A 23,496-nucleotide genomic window follows, 5' to 3' on the forward strand; every position below is an offset into this window, starting at 1 on the left:
ATGTAATGCAGAAATCTTCAGTTATGCCTGAGCTATAAAGGCAATTTTGTGATCTATTCTTGGTGTCGACTCTTCCTGGTTTTCTCTGCTACTGCTTGCAGACTTGCAGTGTAGAATCCCTATGTCTTTGAGCTACATAGTATTCTGTGTCATGCTCTTCAATGGTCAATGTGCATGTGCTTCTTTTGCCTCTCATTGATGCATTATTGAGATTAGTGGTCCACATACTATATCTATCTTTGGCCTATTGGATAATATACAAGTGAAATCTCCTTTTCCTGGTGTCATTCAGTTGGTTTTCTGATCTATATGTGACTATTGATCGATATAAGTCTGGACATGTATGACTTTTGTATATTACCCTAGTTCTGTAGTGCATATATGGGCAGGAATGAGTCTGAACACTCTGTTTTGGTGCATCACCGCCTTAGATTAGACTAGGTAGATTTACTTTAATGCTCTCTTTCTCCCTTTCCCTTCTGAGAATAGATAGGTGCACCCTGACAGTAAGAGGAAGCCAGCCTTCTCCGGAGACTCAACCTCGTAGTTCAAGTTCCACAGCTTGGAGGTTGTTTCCATGTTTCACTAGGTTGTTCTTGCACTTAGGCCTTGGACAAGGGTGCAAACCTAAGTGACAATAGTTTATATAGTCACCAAATTGTTAATGAGCCACACAATGGGATCCTTATGGAAATGTGAAGAGTCATAATGGTCTAATTGACTTCTACCATTCTTGGATGTTATGTTGAGTAGTTATGAGTGTGCTCCTACACCAATGGGGAATGGGACAAAGAACCAATTTACCATTTACAAAATCTATACAAGGTTTGCATGTGCACTTCATTAGTTGATTTTTATAGATGAGAGAAATCAAAGACATAGCATGCCAAGGGTTCATGGTGAAGAGGATTACAAGAATTCATAAATTTATTCATTGATTGGTTGACATAAATATCCTTACAATATTGTGTCTTTTTTTTCATTCTCTTGCTTAGCACAAAATGTTTGGTAATAGAATAAAATCAATTTATTTTTTTCTCAAGTGCCACAATTTGTACAGGTTTGGCATTACCTTGGCAAAGTTCCAACAAGGTTTTCAAAATCAGATCAGAATCTATCTTGTAGGCTCAAGTCTAAAGGTTTTGATATTTTTTAAATTACAAATTCTTCCTTAAATAAATCCATCCAATTGGAGCATGTACGAATCTCTTAAGCTAGGGCATATTTAGCATTTGTGATAAGGGAACTAGTATATTTCCATATTCATTATTCTATATTAGATTGGATGCTAGTTTCAATGTAATCTCTTTTGGTTTCATTAATACAATTATTGAAAGGAGAAGTATTGGTTTCTTGAGATGCAACTCTTTCCAAATTGTGTTTCAAATCATAAATTGAAGTTGTATGGTGTTATTAATATTACATCAGATCTTAGAATTATATATCAAGTTCTCTAAATATTTTCCAATTGGATTCAAAAGAATTATTTCATTGCATATACTTTGTGGCTAATCCTTTTACTATTGTTAACATAAAAAACCCAAATCAAAACAATTTTCAAACAAACACAAACCCCAAGCTGCATCCATAAACAAATAAAAATAAAAGTTGGATCAAATTTAGTTCAAAGCTTTCATTCATAGAAAAACTAAAATAGTATAAAAAAAAAAAAAGGTATATGTGTATGTATATATGTATTATGTACATGACTCAAAAAATAGAAGTTTAGAATGTCATAAACTAATACACATGCTAAACAAAACCAATAATTAAAAATTTCAAAATTTGAAGCATAACATTGTAATTTAAATTTAGGTTCTAATATAAAAAAGATCAATCCAAAATCTCATGATGAATAAGTTCCTAAGAATATTATAAAAATAAAATAGAACCACTAAACATTTAGGCAGCTCAAAACACAAATCATGCATGCACCCATAGAAGATTCCTCACAAAATCTAATTCTAGTATTTTTCATACCCACAATTACCCAAAAAAATCTATGAATCAGCAATATATGGATATATTTTACACTAAATTTAATGATTATAAAATTTGAATTTAGTTTTGTACTTGTTTTTCTAGGCACATATTTAGTTCTAAGTTTAAACACTTCTTTTAGATTTTTCAATGATATGATTATAGACTATTCTTAGACATTGTTGCTTATTTTGGGTAGACAAAAGTCATTTATTTGCAATTGTATGCTTTTACTAGACACAACACAAATTTACATATTATTTTCTTATTTATAGAGGGTAGACAATAGACATGTTTTTAGTTTTCTTTATATATGCACTTGAATATCATAGTATAAAATTATTCTTTTACTGTGTAGCTGAAGAGGCATGACAATAATTTACCTAAATGAAAATGTTTGAGATCTATTGTTGATTGCATGAAAGAAGGTTGTAGAAATTATAGGAAATTAATAAAGTGGTCAATATATCTTAGTGGAATTTCTTTTTGTGGCCAAAGAAATGCACTTGTCTTCAAAGTCTTTGGATCCCATAGTGGGAATACAAAAATATAGGCTAATCATCCAAATTTTTATCTAAAACACATGGTAAAATATTTTAAACTTTTACAACTCATTAAAATAGAAATGGATGTAATAAATATGGTGGAATGAAAAAAAGCTTAATATACAAATTAAATTTTGAGAGTTACCAACACTGATAAGTAGGTGATATTTTCCAAAGTAAGTCAAATCATGATATTGCTCTCAGGATTCAATTGTATAGTTTTTTGAGTCAAACTCATTGACCTATGTTTCGTGAGTAGTGGTTCACATGAACCCTTGTCTCATGAGAATGAATGGAACACTTACCACTCATTGGATCTATTGCTTCACCTATGTAAGAATCACCTAGATCCAATGAGTGCTTAATGTTCTATTCATTATCATGAGAGATGATTTCATGTGAACCACTAAGAATGAACCATGGGTTAATGAGTTTAACTAAAATATTAAATAGTTGAATCTTGATAGCAATATCACAATTTACCAACATGTAAATATAAATCCTTTTTCTACCATAACTCTCAAACACCATGGAAAAATATAATGTATAATCAACATACTTGATGTTGAATAACCTACTAATGTGTGCTTGCTCATGATCTAGGTGAAATATCTTAATGGAAATGGACTTATAGCTTTTTAGGATGGTTCCTTTGTTATTGCAGACTATATTATAAATTCTATCGGGTAAGACAAGCTGGTCCAGTTGCTATGTTCCTTTCAAAGCACTTTTCATCATGCAATGTCTTATTGTTAGTACAAATGGTTTGGGTAGTATATTATCTCCTCTATCTATTGTGTCTATAATTAAAGGTATTCTTTAGATTACTTATAGTTACACCCATAAGTGTGCTCATGGTATCTCTTTTTTATAGGTATTCTTATTCTTTCCCATTTCCTGATACAAAGGGCATTGTTACAATGAATGATGATTGTTTAGTACCATTATGTGAACATATTTTTCTACCTTTGTTAGCTCCATCTCTTTCATTTGTTGCAATTCCATGCAAGGTTTGTATAGAATGAAATCTTTGAATGTTCATTGTATGATCCTTACAATAGGTTCAGTTATGGGGAATGACATATTGATTCCATTCTTCTCCCTTATGAGAAATCGAGTGTGCATTATCTCCATACAATGATCCTAAAATCTTGTTCATACATGCTTCTCAAATTTCATAACCATATTTTCTAGCTCATTGCAGATCATAGATTTTACATTCTTTGAGTCACAATCAAAGTGGATAACATAAGTATTGTTAGGCAAGGTAGTTCTTCCATCAATAAAGGACATGATTAAATCTATGGAGGAATTCTATGAGCTTAAGGACACTGCTAGCATGGCCAAACATTATACTCATGATTTTCTAACTTCGAGTTTAGAGTCCAAACCTTTATTTATTTTTTCATTTTTATAAATGTCACTCTCTAATTAGTAATAATCTCATAAAATTAAAGGTTAGAAGGTTATAACGACATTCACCCAAAACATGGGAGTACAAGACAAACTAGATAGCTAAAATGGTACAATCCAATGTTGAACATCTTGTAAATAGATGCAGTATGTGTAATGAATTATCTCTTGCATGTTATAATATAGATATAAATATATTTCTAGAAAGAAATATTAGACTTCTAGTTATTAGATGAATCTCAACCAAATATAATAAATATATCTCTAGTCACACATGGAGTTTGAGACTAAGTATTTTAAATTGGCACATCTAGGGTTGATTTTCCTAATATAGGCCCAGTTAAGCTTCTAAGCCTTGAGCCAATCACTTAGAGAGAAAAAAATTATATTGATCATACACATTGATACTAAAAACATGTTACACAATTGACCCTGAAAAGAAAGAAAAAAACCCACTAAAATTATACTACATTACCAATACTATGTCTTGGTTTCTCTAAAGCTTCCTTAATGGAACTATTATTTAGCAAGCAAGCTTGTTAGGTTCTATAAAGTACACAAGTATTCACCATTGGAAAGGATTTTCTAGATTATAATTAGGCTTTAGAGAAACAATTTAAATAGGACTTTCTATTGGTATGAAGTTTGTTTCTTAGTCTTTTGCATCTTTTAATATATTCTAGAGGGCCTTCTAAAGAAATATTAAATCTTAAAAATTTCACTTAAAACTTTAAAAAGAAAGATAGTAGATTTTTAAAACAATGTTTTTAGCTCAATATCACTATCTTTGAAATATTTCTTTGGGAATGTAGAGATTTCCATTCTCTTCTCTCTTTCTAGGAAATATTTAATGAAATCCATTTCCATATATATGAGGCAAGCTTAGTAGGTGCATTAATATTTACTTTCCTTGTAACACTTAATGAGCATAAACAAATGTTGGATGGGGATGAGGTTTTTGGGTACATAGGGTATGGGCACAAATTCTATTAAAAATGAGGGATGAGGTACTTGGGTGCATCAATTTTTTAAATATATTTTATATTCATATAAAATCTAAAAATATGAATCATGAAAATGGTTTTTCAAAAAAAGAACAATGAGAAAGTTTGTAGATGTAATGTGTTATTTTTAGTTTAGATTTGAAATATGTTTGTAATAATAAATTAATAATATATTTTAAATCTTTAGATGTATATCAAAGAAGTGTAGACTTTAAACATGAATAAGAAGATCATAAATCCTATAGAAATGACATATTGAAAATGATAAACTTTTGACATGAAGGATAATAAAGTTGACTGTTAAGAAAAGTTTCAAACTAATTATGTATTGAGTTAAACTTGATAAACAACAAGCTAATACACACAAAAAATAGTAGCAACAAAAATTAGAATCATAATTAAGGTCCTTAGCTATGATTCTTATCACTTAGTACCGAGTACTAGGGTATGTGGATATGCATCCAAGGGTTGTAGGTACACACACCCAATCAACATTTCAAAAGCTAGAAAATTTATACCTATGGAAACAACTATGTGAATCAAGTTTAGGTGCAAGAGAACAATTTGAACATTTTCCTTTTAATTTGCAAATGTAATTGTTTTTATTTTTCCTAATACATCTTTGAGAGCTTTCCAAGTATAATACCATATTTCATTCATATGAAAACACATATCTTAGTCTTAAGAACAAGGTCAACATAGTCTATATCCTAGAAAAGAAAATATAATAAATGTGTCCATTAACAGAATTGGTATGTTCCTAGTGGAGTGTAATATACTCTCTAGTAGAAGCCTAATACAAGAAATTACCAACATAAAAAAGGGAAAAAATTGAGGCAATACTATCTCTCTTCTTAGTGTAAGATTGTCCTCTTGAGGTTATATTACATTTCATTTATTTGCTTTCCCCCCTATGGACATAGAATATAAATATCTTAGTCTCTTCTCTTCTAGGGAATAAATGAAAATAAAAGAAACACATTAATCCTCCAAGAGAGCAACAGAGGAAGTTATGGGTCAATAGTTGTTTAAACTCTAGTTGATATCCTTGTCATTCATCAAGTAATGATTGGTCTAGAATTCAACAATGTTTCTCCCTTTCTTCAGGTTTTTCTATACTTCCAGATGGAACTAAATGTAGGCCTTATAACAACCCGCATATGGGAGGGTCTCTCTTAACTATTGCATTTTAAATTTTTGTAAACAATGTTCCCACAGTCAAGGTAACTGTAGGACTAGAAAACAAGCTAATGTCTAACATACTATGAGAAAATCACAAACTCAATAAACATATGCTAGCACCCACTAGTCTACCATGAAAGCCAAACTAATAAAGGAAAGAAAACAAAGTTAGAAACCCCTATTTCATTTGTAGCTTCCATGTCCTTCTTTCTTCTCCAAACGATGTAGTTCTAAAATTTCCCATAGTGCACACAAAGTTGAAGCAAAAGCTTGAGATGATAATAATGCTATGAGAATACTTGAAGTTGTGATTTTAGTGTGAGAGAAAGAGTGCAAAAGATAAGAAGAAATAGGGACTTGAAAAGACTTAAGAATTAGGACCTAGGGACTAGAAATGAGAGGAAGAATGCTCAATTTATAATTGGCATGGAGGATGAGAGCATTGGATTTGTCACCTTGGATTTGTGATGGGGCAAGAGATTCCTTTGAGAATCTATGATGCATATGACACAAGATGCCAAGTATAATATTATATGATGCATGGAAGTCAAACTTGGCTAAATATGGGAGAGAATCTATGACGCGTCATAAGACACCTCAAGCCCACTTAAAGGCAAGAATCTATGACAAAGGGAGCTAAAGATAGACATGCATAAGGGAATAAGAATATTGGATTATGACATATATTAGCCAAATGTGAAAGGATAATCCACAAGGTGTCAAGCCCAAGTGTCATGATGATGTCAATATTTTATGGAATATTTGAATTAAAAATCCTTTATTCCACAAAATAGAAATTAGTGAAAATGAGATTAATGATAAAAAAGATGACATAGGAAAACAAGAATTTCCATGGTTTGTGAATAATGAACCAATTAATTAATAAAATATCAATTAATTGAGGAGGTTAGCCAAGAAGAATAATTAGTGAAATGACATAAGATTAAATTATGGGTTATTTAATCCTATAGAGAAAATTAGTAAATGATTGGCTAGATTGATTAAATAAATGTGACAGTATCCTTAAAAGAAATGTGATATGATACAAATTGAATAGGATGATGATAGGTAGACCAAAGCCATGGTCAAATTGATTGATTGATTAACATGCCAAGGACACATGACATGAACTAAAGATATGTAATAGTTAATTGACATTGTAAATGATATAGGATCGAGACTGATTGATATGGTTGATCATAATAATATCGATGGGCACAGTCAATATTATAAATATGGTTGATAATGCCATGATCTCACATTGAAAGCCTCACTTATGTCAAAGATCAGATGACATCAATGATAGTTTAACCTAGCACTGAGAGCCATGATAGTACTAAGGTTAGATTGATAAGATTTGATAGATTGATAGGTTTCCAAGGCACTAAAAGCCACAACAATGCCTAGGATTAGACAAATGATGATTGATTTGGGATGTTTGATATGGTTTAGGTTGATTAAGACTGATTTTGAGTTGATTTGGGTTGATTTTGAGTTGGTTTAATATAATTGTGAGTTGATTTGAAGTGGTTGTGAGTTGATTTGATATGATTTATGGGTTGATATGAAATGATTTCAAGTTGATATGACATGATTTTGAGTTGATTTGAAGTGGCTGCGAGTTGATTTGATATGATTTTGAAATGACATGAAATTGATGTGAAAGAGGATACAAATGATAAATTATGATCAATTTGGCCAAAAGATTGAAGTTAGTAGAGTGAGAAAATGGGATGAATCAGTATGAATAAGTGATGAAACCATAGATGTGAACCATTTTTGAGCATCTACATTTTACCCCTCTTCGATATAATGTGATTTAGAGCATTGTGTCAAAGAATGCTAACAAAGAAGCCATAAAAGCATGCCCCAACAATGTGGTATATATTTATGCCCCCTTGATAAATTGACCAACATAGGCATATGATAGGTCAATTTCATCGACAATGAGAAAAAAAAGCTATAGCAACTGACGGATCAGAAATTGGAGTTAAAACATGAAAGTTATGGGCTCCAAAGTGAAAAAGGACATCACGACCAACACAGAAAGGACCTCATGCACATCCATCTAGGAAGAATTTTTTTATAGAAGGGCTTTGAGAGTGTTTTGAAGGTCATTTTCACTCTCTCACTTGGAAGAAAAGAGCTTTGGAGCAAGGAGAATGGATCGACTACCTAGGGAGCAACACTGTGGTGAACAGGTGCAGACCTTCCAATGACCAGAAAATGCTAGACCTTTGGTGAGTACATCGAGGAAATATTTGTAATTTTTATGATTTTTCATGCTTTTTTCTAGTTTTCCATGCTTTTTCCTTCTTTTTGGGCACCTAGGAGTCTGTTGGGGTCAAATGGGGTCAAACAGGGCCAAACAGGGGTCCCAGGGCTAGGATAGGGCATCCAAATGCCCCAACTACACTCAAAACACATCCAAGTTCATCTTAGGTTCACTTGGCATGCCCAAGTGTGTCCTAGGCACAATTGGTATGATCAAGTGCACCCTAGGTGTAGTTGGGAGCCCCAACTACACCCCAGGATGCTCCAAGAGTCCAAACAAGGTCTAGATGGTCCCAAATCGACTTGAAACTTTGGGTGGACTATTATAACTCTAGGGGGATGTTAGAAACATGTTAAAATTTAGTCAAAGGTGGTCAACATGCTCAAATTTTGGTCAAACATAGAGCAAATGTAGGTCAAACTTGGGTAAATGTTGATAGAGAGTCGTGCAAATTGCCCAAAAGGGTACAAACAAACTTAGAATGACTCAAAACTTGAATCACATGTTCAAAACCCTATGAAGTGTTGAAAAAATATGTTAACTGAGGCTAGGATAGTTGTAAAAAAGTCAAACTTGGTCAAACTTAGCTTAGATGGAGGAAAAAGGCTGATAGATGGATAGGGATAGGGTCAAAATGATGCAAATGAGCTGAAAATGACCCAAATTTTTTCAAACATGTTCAAAAAACCCTTGAAAGTGTTCAAAAAATAAGTCAAATTAGTAAAAAGTGCCTAGGAAAATTCAAACTTAGTTATACTAGAGTCAAATTAAGACAAACTTGGGTCAAAAGTAGGGTAAACTAGATGCAAAACCATGGGAGGTTGACATAGGCTATATGATTATGTAGGAGGAATTTCCCCTATTATGGATAAGAGGACATAGACCATAGAGCCTTGAACTATGACATCAAATGATAGCTTATGAGGGGGGCTTTTCACTAGGTTAGGATTATATCATGTTACATTCATGCCAAAGGTGAGGGGGAACAGGGCTCTACTAATAGCTTTGATAGAGAGATGTCACTCATAGATGAGTTCCTTCCATCTACCAATAGGGGAGGTGACTGTAACACTAGAGGATGTATGGTGGATCCATAGGATCCCTATTCATGGAGAGTAGGTAGAGTATGACCCAGCTAGAGGATGAGCAACACTACATTGCCTATTTGAATGTGGAGATGCAGAGTTAGGGATTCAAGATTATGAGATCAGATGGGACTTATTAGTGGCATGCCATGAGTGGTTGAAAACTATGATCTTCTAGTGATTGGTAGATTGCTGATACTAGATAGATGAGGACATGGATTTGCAGTTGGATGGGGCCGAGTACTAGAGTAGATGATCATGGAGGTCACTAGGTTTTCTTGGGGCCCATGCATGTTGGCAATGTTATATTATTATTTGCATTAGGTAGCATATATAGGTGGACTATCATTTAGCATTGGTAGCACATTGTTATAGATATGGGCCTATGAGCACATTGTAGTATTTAGACCTCTTGTAGAGCAAGAGTTGGTGGATGACATGATGTATGCATATAGCTATAGGGGTGTACTAGCATGAGGACCATTAGGATATGCAAGGTACTTCTGCCATCAGATAGACAATATGACATAGTTTATCTAGGGACCTTACAGGGATTGCCTTGGATGGGATGATGATGAAATTCACTTACCATACTATAGACAAGAGTGCCATCTCATAGGGTGCACATTGATTGGGCACTTGGTATGTAGTAGCATCTCTTAGATTAGCACAAAATTGGAAAGGATCCATATCTCCAGGGATGGTAATCTCCACATTGCTATAGAAAAATTTTAAACATTGATCATATGTAGAGGGTACTTCTTTCATAGCATGAAGCTAAGGGCATCCTAGTATCATGTTACAATTCATTTCTATATCTAGGACATGCAATAATGTTTCTTTAGTAGCTGGGCCAACTCTGATGGGAAATATGATGATGTCCCTAGAGAAGCGTTCACCATCATCATAATCTTTTATTGTGATTCTTTGAGAGGGATCCACATTGTCTTCAGAATAACCCAAACCTTTGACAACCTTAAGAGTACAAATGTTCAATCCTACTCCTCCATCTATTAAGACATGTATGACTTTGGCATTATGGATGAAGACTTCAAGATGAAGGGGATCATTGTGGTTAGGTTTTTCCTTAGGAATATCTTGAGGGAAAAAGGTGATATGCTTTGAGGTAGAGAGGTTCCCAACCATGGCCTAGAACTAGGCAACATCAATGTTATCTGGGACTATTGACTCTTTTAGGGCTTGATCCAAGATCTTTTGATGTTGGGGAGATTCACGTAGTAGGTCCAAGATGGATATTTTCATAGGGGTCTTGCCAAACTATTCAACAAGGCTATAATTAGATGAATCAGGAGCAGTAGGTCTACTAGGGGGTGTAAGTCTAGTAGATGCAATAGTTCTAGAGGGGGCTCCAGGTAAAGTGATCTTGGTATGACCAATATTGATAGTGCAATGAAGGTCTTCAACCTTTAAGGTGAATGTGGATATGTGGGAATCTAACTCATTGAAACAGTTAATAGTGTAGTCATATCTAGTATGCATGTAGCTCACATTACCTTGTGAGTTTGAGTTTGAACTGGAGCATTTCTCTTTGTCATGATTACCCAAAGGATCTTTGAAGATAGTGTGATAAGAGTTGGATTCTAATAGTGATGGATCAACTATGATTACACCATCATCAATGAGATCTTGTATTGCATGCTTTAGTTGAAAACATGAGGTTTTATGTCCTTTGGTGTGCTGGTAATCACACTTTTTTTCATCCCACCAATCTACTTTAGCTAGCAGTTTGTCTTTGATTAGGGGTAATTATAGGAAGTTATTATTGAGAAACTATTGTAGTGTTATCTCAAGAGGTATCCCCAAAGGTTTGAATTTCCTATCCTTGGTTCTAAGGTGTCTTCGAGGTTTATCTTGTGTGGAAGTCTCAATTTTTTGTTGTGGGGATGATGTTTGATTGGGACTTTGTGAATTTGTAGGGTTTTCACCTTTCAAAGTCAATTGAGGTTGTGTTGTGCTAATCATGAGGGCATCCACAATTCCATCATTGGTCACATTCTTGTTTGTGGAGAAAAATTTTTCCTTGTCATTAGACGAGTTGGTGTTTGTATTGTCCTTGTTTATCTTTAGGATTCCTTTATAGATAAGAGAATCTTCAATGTTAGCCCCTTTTTTCATCAGCTTAGAAATAGTGCTTGGACTCTTGATTTTGAGTTGATACATTAAGTCTAGGACTAAGTTTTCAATGCACAAGTTTTTTTGTTCTTCTAGAATGTCTAGTGAGAATTGACTGATTAAGCTTCTCCAGCATAGTAAGAATGTGATAAATGGTTCTCCTGTCTTCTATTTAGCTGAGCACAAATAAAAAAGTGTCACCTCATTTTTAATTTTAAAGGAAAAGTGGGATATGAACTTGTTTGTGAGTTCTAACCAAGATTTGATAGTACTAGGAATTTTGGAGTACCATTAAAGTGTGGACACACCTAGAGAATGAGGGAACAATCTCATAAGGTAGGTGGGCTCATCACTGAGTTCACTACAAGAGGCACAAAATTCTTGGATGTGATCAATAGGGTTTCCTTTTCCTTGGTATTTTTAAAATCTTGGAGCCTCAGAGTGTTTTGGGAATGGAGGCATATTTTCAAATAGATCAGGACATACATCCCTTTCTGTATATAGAGGTTACTTCTTTTGGACTCCCAATGCCTCAACTTGTTTGGAAAGTTGTTTGAACTGTTGCAATAGCTCTTCATTAGGTTTTTTGTATGATAGTCTTTCCTTTAAGTCCTTTGTGCCTATGAGTAGACCATTTATTATGGTAGGAGCTATGTCTACTCAATTCTGACATTTCTATGTCTGATGAGTCTTGTGATGTATCGCTAGGTGGTGGAGGTATATTGGCACCTTGAAGACAAAAGGGGCTCTATTGTGACACATGTTGGGGTACTTTTTGTGGTATTTGATGTGGCACTTGTTGTGGTATCAACTATGATTGATGTAAAATGTGTTGTTGTTGTGCCATTTGTTGTGGTTATTGTTGGGATACCTCTATTGGTTGTATGTGAGACCATGCATGTGATTGTTATTGTAGAGGTATCTATTGAGGTTGTGGTGTCACATGTTGTTGTTGTAACAAATGTTGCTGGTATGCAATTTATTGCTCAAGGCATCTTTGATATTTTAGTTGTTTCTTGAGTTTCTCTTGTTGTTTAGAAATATTGGCTTTTTTGTTGCTGATACATTGCATAGAGGTCAAGTGGGTTTATGTTGGGTTGTGTGTTAGGGACATTGGATGCTTGTACCACTTGAAGTTATTATTGTTGTGGTTGATGTTGCTATTGATATGTTGAATGTGTGTTAAGTGGATGTAGACTTGGTTGTGGGTTAGAAGTGTTAATTCCTTGTACCACTATAGGTTGATGTTGTTGTGGGAGTTGACTGAGTCCTTGCAAATTGACCATCATGTTGGTATTGTTGCTTTGGCAACTTTGTGTGTTAGAGGTTTCTCCTTGGGACATCATGTTGATTTGACAATGTGGTGCATTCATTTTGGAAATAGGTGTACTGTCAATAAGAATTTTTCTTTGTGCATCAATAGGGATTATGGTAGTTGATGTTTCACATGTTCTACCCATGAGGTACTTCATAACATTTCACATCAAAACACTTAGTAATGTCAGGAGTAATGGTGCACTCTATTGATTTCCCTCCAAAGGAGGTATGTTTGGCATCCATAGAGCACAAGACCCTTTAGGTGCATCTTATTGTTGCATCATGTGACAAAAATCAAGTCTTAATGTCCTCTTGGGATATTTAGGGAGAGACTTGCTTCCCTTCATTGGTTGTGGTTCATCAAACAAGGGATTAATGTTGATGTGTTCAATGTACTTTGTACTTTGGAGGATTTCAATTATTGGTTCTTGATGGGACCTTATAGGTGCCATTATTGTGTTTAAAAATTCTAGAGGTTGTTTTCCCTTATATAAGTCAAAATTGATAATGGGTTGTATGTTTTCAATGGTTGTGTTGGTTTGATGTTGGGACTTAGGTCCTTCCAAGCTTGGGTTAAATTTGATAATTTCTTGGGCTACCAAAAGTTTGAAGTTCTTGTGGAAATTTTTCTCTTGACATGACCTAGCCATTTCTTCATCAGTGATGCCATAGTTAGTGTCAAAGTCATCACTTAGGTGTATAGTACCTTGTTGTATGTTTGATGTGGTATGGTCAAAGTTATAGGTGTTGGGTTTGTTGAATTCAAAGGAATGTATTTGTTCATCTTTGGGTGTGGTTGGTACACTTCCACCTCCAAGTGGTCTAAGCATGAATATAGGTTCAAAGTTAGGACTCCATTGAACCATCCCATGTGTAGGGGAATTTTTTGAATGAAACCTCATGGTAGGTGCATTGTTTAGGGTTCATTGCATCATCTCTTGGTTATGGTGATCTTGTGAATACATGTTTAAGGGGTCTGTAAGTTAAGGTTGTGATGCCTCAATTTGGTCTTTGTCAAAGTTTTTTTGGGTTTTATTTCTCTTATTTTGTCTTGGATGAGGTTTTGGTTTTTTTGGCACCTCAAAAAACAAAGGTTGATAGAGTTCTTCAGGTCTTTGAGCTGATTGTGTCCTAGTGAGTGTTGGCATGATACCTAAGAATGTAGATGTAATGGAGGGAAACTTGAATGGACTTTCTACCTCTGAAGTGCACACCTAAAATACCAAATACACCCAAATAGTACCAAGTGTGCCCTTGGTGCACTTGGGGTCTTGAAGGTAAGTAGTTGGTAAGTAAGAGGTATGCAATGGGTAAACAGAGGTGCAAGGGTGTCTAAAATACAAAATTTGAATGTTTTGAGTGATTTAGAGTGTTTTGCAAGGTTTTGGGATGCAATGAAAGCTATGAAAGTGTATATTAGGGTTCTAAAACCTAGAATGAAGTCCTTGATCACCAAGTGCACTCTAAAACTACCAAGTGCAACCTGAAACTACCAATTGCACACTTGGAGTGTGTTATTGGTAAAACAAGTCAAAACTTGATAATCAGGATGTGGGTATGCAAGATATGAGTTTTTGTTTGCTTTTTAAGTGTTTAGGGATGTTATGCAATGTGAGGAAATGCTAAATGAACTATGTTTTTGACATGAAAATTGAAAATGTGCTAGGGATATCATGCAAATACAAATGCAAGGTGTCATTTTGGAGTTTGACTAGAGGGGATGAAAATGACTCTAAGGTATGCAAAATGACAATTAGGGTTATGTTTTGGACTTGGTATAGATGATAAAGGTTTACAAGGTGGAATATGAAAGGGATGGTGTTCAAGGGTTGAAAATGACACTTGGGATATGCAAAATGAGGACAAGTAATCAAGTTTGATTGACAAACACTTTGGTAGGGTTTGGTAGTGAAAATGATGCTAGGATTTGAACAATGAAAAATGAAAAGGATATGCAACTAGGCTGAGTAAAAATGAAATTTAGGGACACTAGGAATATTACAATGCAATGAAAAGGGTATATGGAAAGCTTTGGACTTCAAGGTGAAATCTTTAGAAAGTATTTTGTCTAGGAGTTTGACCTTGTGATAATGGACTCTGGATCTTGACCCAAAAGTGATAAAAGAAAAAAAAAGATAAAATTGATAAAAGATGAAAAGGTCAAATCTATCAACTCATAGATATATTTTTACCAAATAAAATGATAAGAAAAGATAAAAATACTAGTCAAGATCCATCATCCATCGACACTAGGAGATACTCTAAGACTCATACTTTATTTAGATTTTTGACTAAGTTCAAAGGTTTTGGGGTTCAAAATGATGTTTAAGGGACACAAAATGGTGATTATGTTGAGTGGATATGAAATATGCAAAGGTCCTAAGGTGAAAAAAGAGATTTTGGGTGCAAGATCTGGTTTTGGGTCAAATGCAAAATGAGGATGTACATAGGCTTCTAGATGCAGTTTTAGGGTTCAAAAGTGTAGTTTGGAGGCCCAAAATGGTCATGCAAGTAACCAAGTATGTTGTGATAGATCCAAATGTTATCTAATAGTACCAAATTTTCCTATTCTATATTTGGGGCCAATTTAGGTGTAGTTGGTAGTTTCTGGGCACAGTTGGGAAGCTAGGATGAATGTTTGTTGATTTTGAGTGGTGTGGTTACCAAATTGATATTCCAGGAAGCTAAGATGTTGGGGTTGATGTTAGGATGGGTTAGGAGATGAAAAATAGGGGTTATGACCTAATTAATGATGTTCTAAGTGAAGTAAATGAAGACTAGGAGATGCAGAATGCAAATCAAGGAACGCTAATATAAGGGGACCTACCCGGGTACCTAAGGACACTATAAAAGCCTTAAAATGTTTTTTGGACTCCCAAAATGGGTCCTCAAACCACAAAGCACACTTAGATAGTAAAAAATATTCCTATGGTGTATTTGGGGCTAGTTTGGGTGTAGTTGGTAGTTTCAAGGCATAGTTGGTAAATTTGGCTGAAACTAAGGCAATTATGGGAGCTATGTTTTCTAGATTGATGTCACGATGAGCTAAACAATAGGGGAAAATTCTAAGACTAGAATGGAGGTTAAAAATTGTGGTTATTAAATCCATAATTATGGTTAAATTGGTCAAGATTAAGGTTGGGTATGCAAAGATGCAAGATGGGACAATGCAAAGTCTAAATTTTTCGGGTTAAAATACAAAGGCTAAAGGATACAAACTAAACCCTAATGAATGCAATGTGAAAATGGTGGATACTAAGTAAGTGATAAAAGATGCAATATGAAACATATATGATGCAATTATGAGGCCTAAAATATGGTGAATGCAAGTGAATTCTATGCAAGGATGAAATCTATGCTTTGCCCAACACATTTAGGATCACAAGTTGCCATATTTTCCAAGGTTTGAATGTATTGGACCAAAGTTTTCAAAGTTTGGACAAAATTTGTAAATTTTTGACAATGTGTAATGTTTTGACAAGGTTTTTCAAGTTTCCAAGGTGTAAATTTGAATGTTGACTTTTATCTTGATTTTGTTTTACACACACGCAAGACACATTAAGACAAGAATAGATGTTGTTAAAAGTGAACAAACACACCACAACCTACACTTTAAGACTATATCCACTAAATTTCTACTTGAACAAAAGTTCATCCATTCTTATCTAGAGTGGAAAACCTAGTATCTTGGCACCACAGGCTCCCCCTTATAGTGTACTCACTTCTCGGGGCTACCAAGATCTACTTCCCAAGGGACTGTTGCCTCTACTAAGGATTGCAAGAATGTAGGATGTCTTCATGGGAATGGGTGCCCCTTGAGCCAGTGGATAGAAAGGATTTTGGCCACTAAAAAATGATTTTTAGTAAGGGCATTCCATTCAGCAAGTGAATGATAAACTTCTATAGAAGCTCTCCTAGCCTTGAGAATCTGGGTTTGATGCACCACAAGGGTACTGGAGGAGAGCTATCACACAGCAATACCATTGACACAACTTTCATCTTAATCAAATTTTATATAGCTACTAGAATTTTGACCTATCTTTTGGACCATTACTACTCTAAGGTTGTCCCCTAGCATACCCAATATTGAGTATCTTGGTCCAAGGTAGGCCTCCTATAGAAGTTACATGGATTTCTCTTACACCCAAGATCCACGAATGGCGAGGGGAGAGGATACATCCAATGTAACCCCTAGGGATTTAAACACTATAGACACACCAAGTAGAAAATAAAAAGTTTATTTTAAGCACCAAATGAAGTGTTATCTAATCTAGGAAATCCACACACATGGTTTTGACAAACACACAATGGTCTTCAAAAATGTCCTGCAAACAAACATTAGTATTTTTTCATGATCATGTCTTCATCCAATGATCACCACATGCTAAAAATAGACCATTAGTAACACAAAATCATCTAACCTATGTTCTAGAAAGTGATAGAAACCTTAGATGTAAATTCTATGTTATGTGTGTGTTTTCTATGAACTAGGTGTGCTCTGACAGAGTAGACTACAATGCAGAAGGCCAAAATGGCTTATAACACCCCCAAGTGTGCTTAGATAGTTTATAATATTCCCATGATGTATTTGGAGCCCAGAAGGGTGCACTTGGTAGTTTCTGGGCACAGTTGGGAAGCTAGAGGCAAGTTGTGGGGAAATGGTGCCTAAATAAGACCTAAACACTGCAAATTTTGAAACCTATACTCTGAAGTGCATCTAGATAGTGTAGAATATGCCCATGATGTATTTGGGGCCCAAAAGGGCATATTTGGTAAGTTCTAATAATATTTGGTAATTTAGGAGCAACAAAAAGGGATTTTGGTGGCTCCTAGACTCCTAAAATTTCCTCCTAGGGGTCCCAAGTGCGCCCTAATAGAGCAGAGTGCACCCTAGCACAACAAGCTAACAAAATTTCTAAATGAGAGCTTAAAATAATATTAATAGGCCCTCTAATTAGACTAGGTGTGATAAATAATATAGAATAAGAATTATACCCCTCCAAGTGAGCTCCTTCCTTGCACCTACAAGCACAAAACAAGAAAACCTAAGTTAGATAAGCATGTTCAATTCAAGTTCACCAAAATGTAGGACTAGAAAATAGGTTAATGTCTAACATAATATGAGAAAATCACAAACTCAATAAAAATATGCTAGCACCCACTAGTCTACCATGAAAGCCAAACTAATAAAGGAAAGCAAACAAAGTTAGAAACTCCCTCTTTCATTTGTAGCTTCCATGTCCTTCTTTCTTCTCCAAATGATGTAACTCCAAAATTTCCTATAGTGCACAAAAAGTTGAAGCAAAAGCCTAAGATGATGATAATTCTATGAGAATACTTGAAGTTGTGATTTTAGTGTGAGAGAAAGAGTGCAAAAGATAAGAAGAAATAGGGACTTGAAAAGACTTAAGAATTAGGACCTAGGGACTGGAAATGAGAGGAAGAATGCTCAATTTATAATTGGCATGGAGGATGAGAGCATTGGATTTGTCACCTTGGATATGTGATGTGGCAAGAGATTCCTTTGAGAATCCATGATGCATATGACACAAGATGCCAAGTATAAGATTCTATGACACATGGAAGTCAAACTTGGCTAAATGTGGGAGAGAATCTATGATGCATCATAAGACACCTCAAGCCCACTTAAAGGAAAGAGTCTATGACAAAGGGAGCTAAAGATAGACATGCATAAGGGAATAAGAATATTGGATTATGACATATCTTAGCCAAATGTCAAAGGAGAACCCACGAGGTGTCAAGCCCATGTGTCATGATAATGTCAATATTTTATGGAATATTTGAATTAAAAATCCTTTATTCCACAAAATAGAAATTAGTGAAAATAGGATTAATGATGGAAAATATGACATAGGAAAATAAGAATTTCCATGGTTTTTGAATAATGAACCAATTAATTAATAAAATATCAATTAATTGAGAAGGTTAGCCAAGAAGAATAATTAGTTGAATGACATAGAATTAAATTATGATTTATTTAATCATATAGAGAAAAATAGTAAATGATTGGCCAGATTGATTAAATAAATGTGACTGTATCTTTTGATTAAATGTGATGATGATACGAATTGAATAGGATGATGATAGGTAGACGAAAGCCATGATAAAATTGATTGATTGATTAACATGCCAAGGACACATGAGATGAACCAAAGATATGTAATAGTTAATTGACATTGTAAATGATATAGGATTGAGATTGATTGATATGGTTGATCATAATAATATCGATACACGTAGTTAATATTATGAAAATGTTTGATAATTCCATGATCTAAGATTGAAAGCCTCAATGAATTCAAATATCATAATACATGAATGTTAGTTTGACCTAGCACTGAGAGACATGACAATACTAAGATCATATTGATAAGATTTGATAGATTGATAGGTTTCCAAGGCATTGAAAGTCACAACAATTCCAAGGATCAAACAAATGATGACTAATTTGGGATGTTAGATATGTTTTAGGTTGATTAAGACTAGTTTCAGGTGATTCTAAGTTGATTTGGTGTAATTTTGAGTTGGTTTAATATAATTGCGAGTTGATTTGAAGTGGTCGTGAGTTGATTTGAAATGATTTCAAGTTGATATGACATGATTTCAAGTTGTTTTGAAGTGGTTGAAAGTTGATTTTATATGTTTTTAAAATGAGATGAAATTGATGTGAAAGAGGATACAAATGATAAAGTATGATCAATTTGGCCAAAAGATCAAAGTTAGTAGAGTGAGAAAATGGGATGAATTAGTATGAAGAAGCGATGAAACCATAGATGTGAACCATTTTTTAGCATCTACACTAACCATGGAATCTATGAATACTATTAATGACCTTATTTCATGTACTACTAAGAAAATAAAAGCATCTCTAAGATGTGATTATCCCTAATGCTCTATCTCTAGCCTTTTAAATTTCTTGGGATACTCACTTTACATGGAAAAAAAAAAGAATTTGAAAGATACAATAGGGACTGAAAACAATATTAACATAGGATCTTTATTATATATGGTTTCATGTCTAGAGGAATTGGAAACAATATCAAGTTGACATGGTGCCCTCATTTGTCTAAAATCCCTAACATTGAGGAATATAAGAGAAAGGGTAAAAACTCTCTTGGTCTCTCATGATGTCTAATATTCATAAGATTCATGTTTGTTAAGCTATGACATGAAAAAAAATGATTCTAAAGACTTATATCCTTAGCTAAAATGTACTTTTTCATCCTTTTGTGGGTTTTAGACTGTGATTGTAACATTATAATACAAAATTTGAGTCTTAACCCAAGTGAAAATTATAGCTAATCCTCATAGTTTCAAGGAGTATTTGAATTTCTTCCACTTTTGTTACAAACACTTATGTATGATCTATTGTACATTTACAAGGCTACAAGTTTTGAACTTTGGCTCCCAAACTGATAGATATCATTTGAAAAGTACAATAAATATTTAGTCTTATGATGGAAATTTTTTCTTGTAGACTACCTTGATTAGGTAGTCTTAAGCATAGTCTTCCCATGCCTTTCATGTCTCTTGCAATAGTAACCTATTTGAATTGATATAAAGTTGGTTCAAAAGCTCCAACATCAATTTCTTGCCAAGTCTAATAAGAATCACTCAAACCTAAACTGGTCAAACCATATGGGTCCCTTTGGAAGAAAAGACCTACTGGAAGCTACACCAAGTTTTGTAACATGCTTTCTTGATAAATTAATGCCACTATCATTTTTTATATCTTCATATTTTTCCATTCTATCTATTAAGGTGACATCAAATTTTGGTTTCTATAGAACATAATTACCTTCATCTTATCTCTTGTGGACATATGGAGAATATGGCTATTGTACTATGAACTCCATTCCACTATGAGGACTTGCATAACCTTATTGACAAGGAATTATAGGAGGTAGGCACCTTTTGTCAGTCATATCTTGATGATCTCTAGCAGAAATGACACTTTCTTGCAAGAAATTGTCTCTAACATTTGAATATGGTTTCCTTACTGATATATTGGTGTGATGACTTGGAGATATCCCTTCATATAAGAAATGAACTAGCTTGGTGCCAAGTTTTTTTTTAAATAACCATTTGATTATACAGTGGGCACCATGTGTTGTGGAATCCATTCTTTAGAATGGAATAAATGATCCTAACATATACTGCTATTGGAAAAATTTCTCACATCCTTACCTTTGATACTTAGAAGGAAGTGACATAGGATGAATAACCCTAGTGGTTATGAGTCATATGTCAATATACTTCATCTTTCATTATAAAGGTTTTTAAAGTAGACAATTCTATGAAATTAATGGAAAATTAAGAAATGATTTCTAGGTGTGATCATAAGGCACTTGAAGCTAAGTGGAATCAAGATCCTTGGAATCTTCTGAAAGGTATTATTGGTATTAAGGATGCCATCCAGAGGAAAAGGGATTTTTTGTGGTATTTCTTTGTTTCACTTTATTAAAAGATTTTGGTGAAAAGTAATGTCATTGATAATGAATGACTTGTGATTTGAGTTGGATATATCACATAGCTATCTGCACATGAGATTTTAATGTTGATGTTGTGCTCAATTTGAGTTTTGTGTCTTAGTCTATTGGATTTGGTGTTCATTTACTTAATCTAAGTTAGTGACCATTTCCATAATGAAAGCTATTATACATTGTGGTTTTCTAAGTGAAAGTTTTCCACATGTTTGGTGTTTACATCTTGGTGGTTTCTCTATTTTTGTTTAAAGTACAAGTCTAGGCTTGTGTGATGTAGCAACTTTAAAATAGGAATTAATAGTATATAAAATTTAAACAATATATTTTTTAATTTAAAGTTCATTACCCTAGTTCTTTTTTCCTCTAGCTGATTTGAGTTTGATAAACTAGAAATATTTTTTGAAGTAAAAGGAGCCTTTAAACTATCAACTTGATTGGATGTTTCCCTATTTCCCCCATGTTAAGAAATATAGGCCCATAACCTTTTTTGGTGCTATATTGAGAATTAAATGAAGGAAATAATAATTTATTATGTATTCTTTAAAGGGTGCTAGCTCAATGGAAGAGCACTTGCTTTTTACAAGTATGAGGATGGTGGTTTGATTCCATCGTGCTCTATTATGACCAAATACACTATCAAATATGTGAATAAATATGCTATTGAATATGATACTCAATACACTACCAAATATGTGACTAAATGTACTATTGGATATGCTACTAAATATGTGACCAAATATACTATTAAATATGCTACTAAATATAGTACCAAATATGTGACTAAATATGCTACTAAGTATGTGACCAACTATATTATTAAAAATGCTACTAAATAAACTACCAAATATGTGAGTAAATATACTAAATATGTGATTAAATATGTTACTAAATACATGACTAAATATGTGACTAAATCAACTATCAAATATATGACTAAATATGTGATTAAATATACTACTAAATATATCACTAAATATATAACTAAATCATTGATCAAAATGAAGGATCAAATAAGTGACTAAAATCATTTAGTAGTAAGTTTAGTAGCATTATAAATGATTGGATATTAACTACTATTAGTCAGGTGACTGATTTTAGTCACATATCTATAAATTTTAGTGGATTTTTTAGTCACATATTGTTATATTTGCACTAGTCTTCGCACAAGGTGCAAATGTGAAGATAATTGTTGTGATGTGATCATTTATGGTGGAAGTACTAATAATATGTTGTCTAAAAATATGGACACAAAGTTGAAGTAAAAGAGGCAGAAACACCCTCATCTATACTATATTGCCTGGGTGTAAGATGACCACTACTAGTATTTACAAGAGGGAAGATTTACTTCTGAGAGGTGGGGTGAATCAAAAGTAACAACATTTAACCTTTAAAACTTTTAACTAAGATCATTCACATGCATCTACCATATCTAATTAACATAAAAGTAAAGATGTGCATGAAAATAGATAACACAAGATTTGATTACCCAAAAACCCTCCAAAATGAGAAAGTAAAACTAGGGTGGGGATGACACCCACAAATTATCACTGCAACAATATGTAACTGTTTAAGGTTACAAAGTTTGACCACTTCCGATGGTCTGCTCTATGAAACACTTTCCCTGTTAAAGGTTTTACACCTTGTTAAAAGTGACCTCTCTAAAGGATTTACAAACACTCACTTCAAATGTTAATCTGTTAAAGGATTTAGCACCTTATTGAAAGGCTTACAACCTGGCTATTAAACCAACCTATCTCCATAGGATTTTTACTCCTAATACAATGGCTAGAGAATATTAGAATGTCTTAACTTGATGACTTGCAATCTTCAATCACTGATTGCAAATCCTTGTTCTGCTTAGTTAATCTGATCCTTCCTTGATGTGATATGTCTCTACTCGAACTGTTGATGCTCTATTCTCACAAACTAAATTCTAAAATGTGGCTCTTCCTTCTAAGTCCTTATACCCCTCTAAACTTCACTAGCATTCTCCCATATATCTCTTACACACACAAATTATGGGGTATTGTCCTCCTTTTAAAGGCTTCGAAGACT

Source organism: Cupressus sempervirens, chromosome 8 (genome assembly GCF_028749045.1).
Source record: "Cupressus sempervirens isolate cs-2001-9-10 chromosome 8, ASM2874904v1, whole genome shotgun sequence".
Classification (NCBI taxonomy): Eukaryota; Viridiplantae; Streptophyta; class Pinopsida; order Cupressales; family Cupressaceae; genus Cupressus; species Cupressus sempervirens.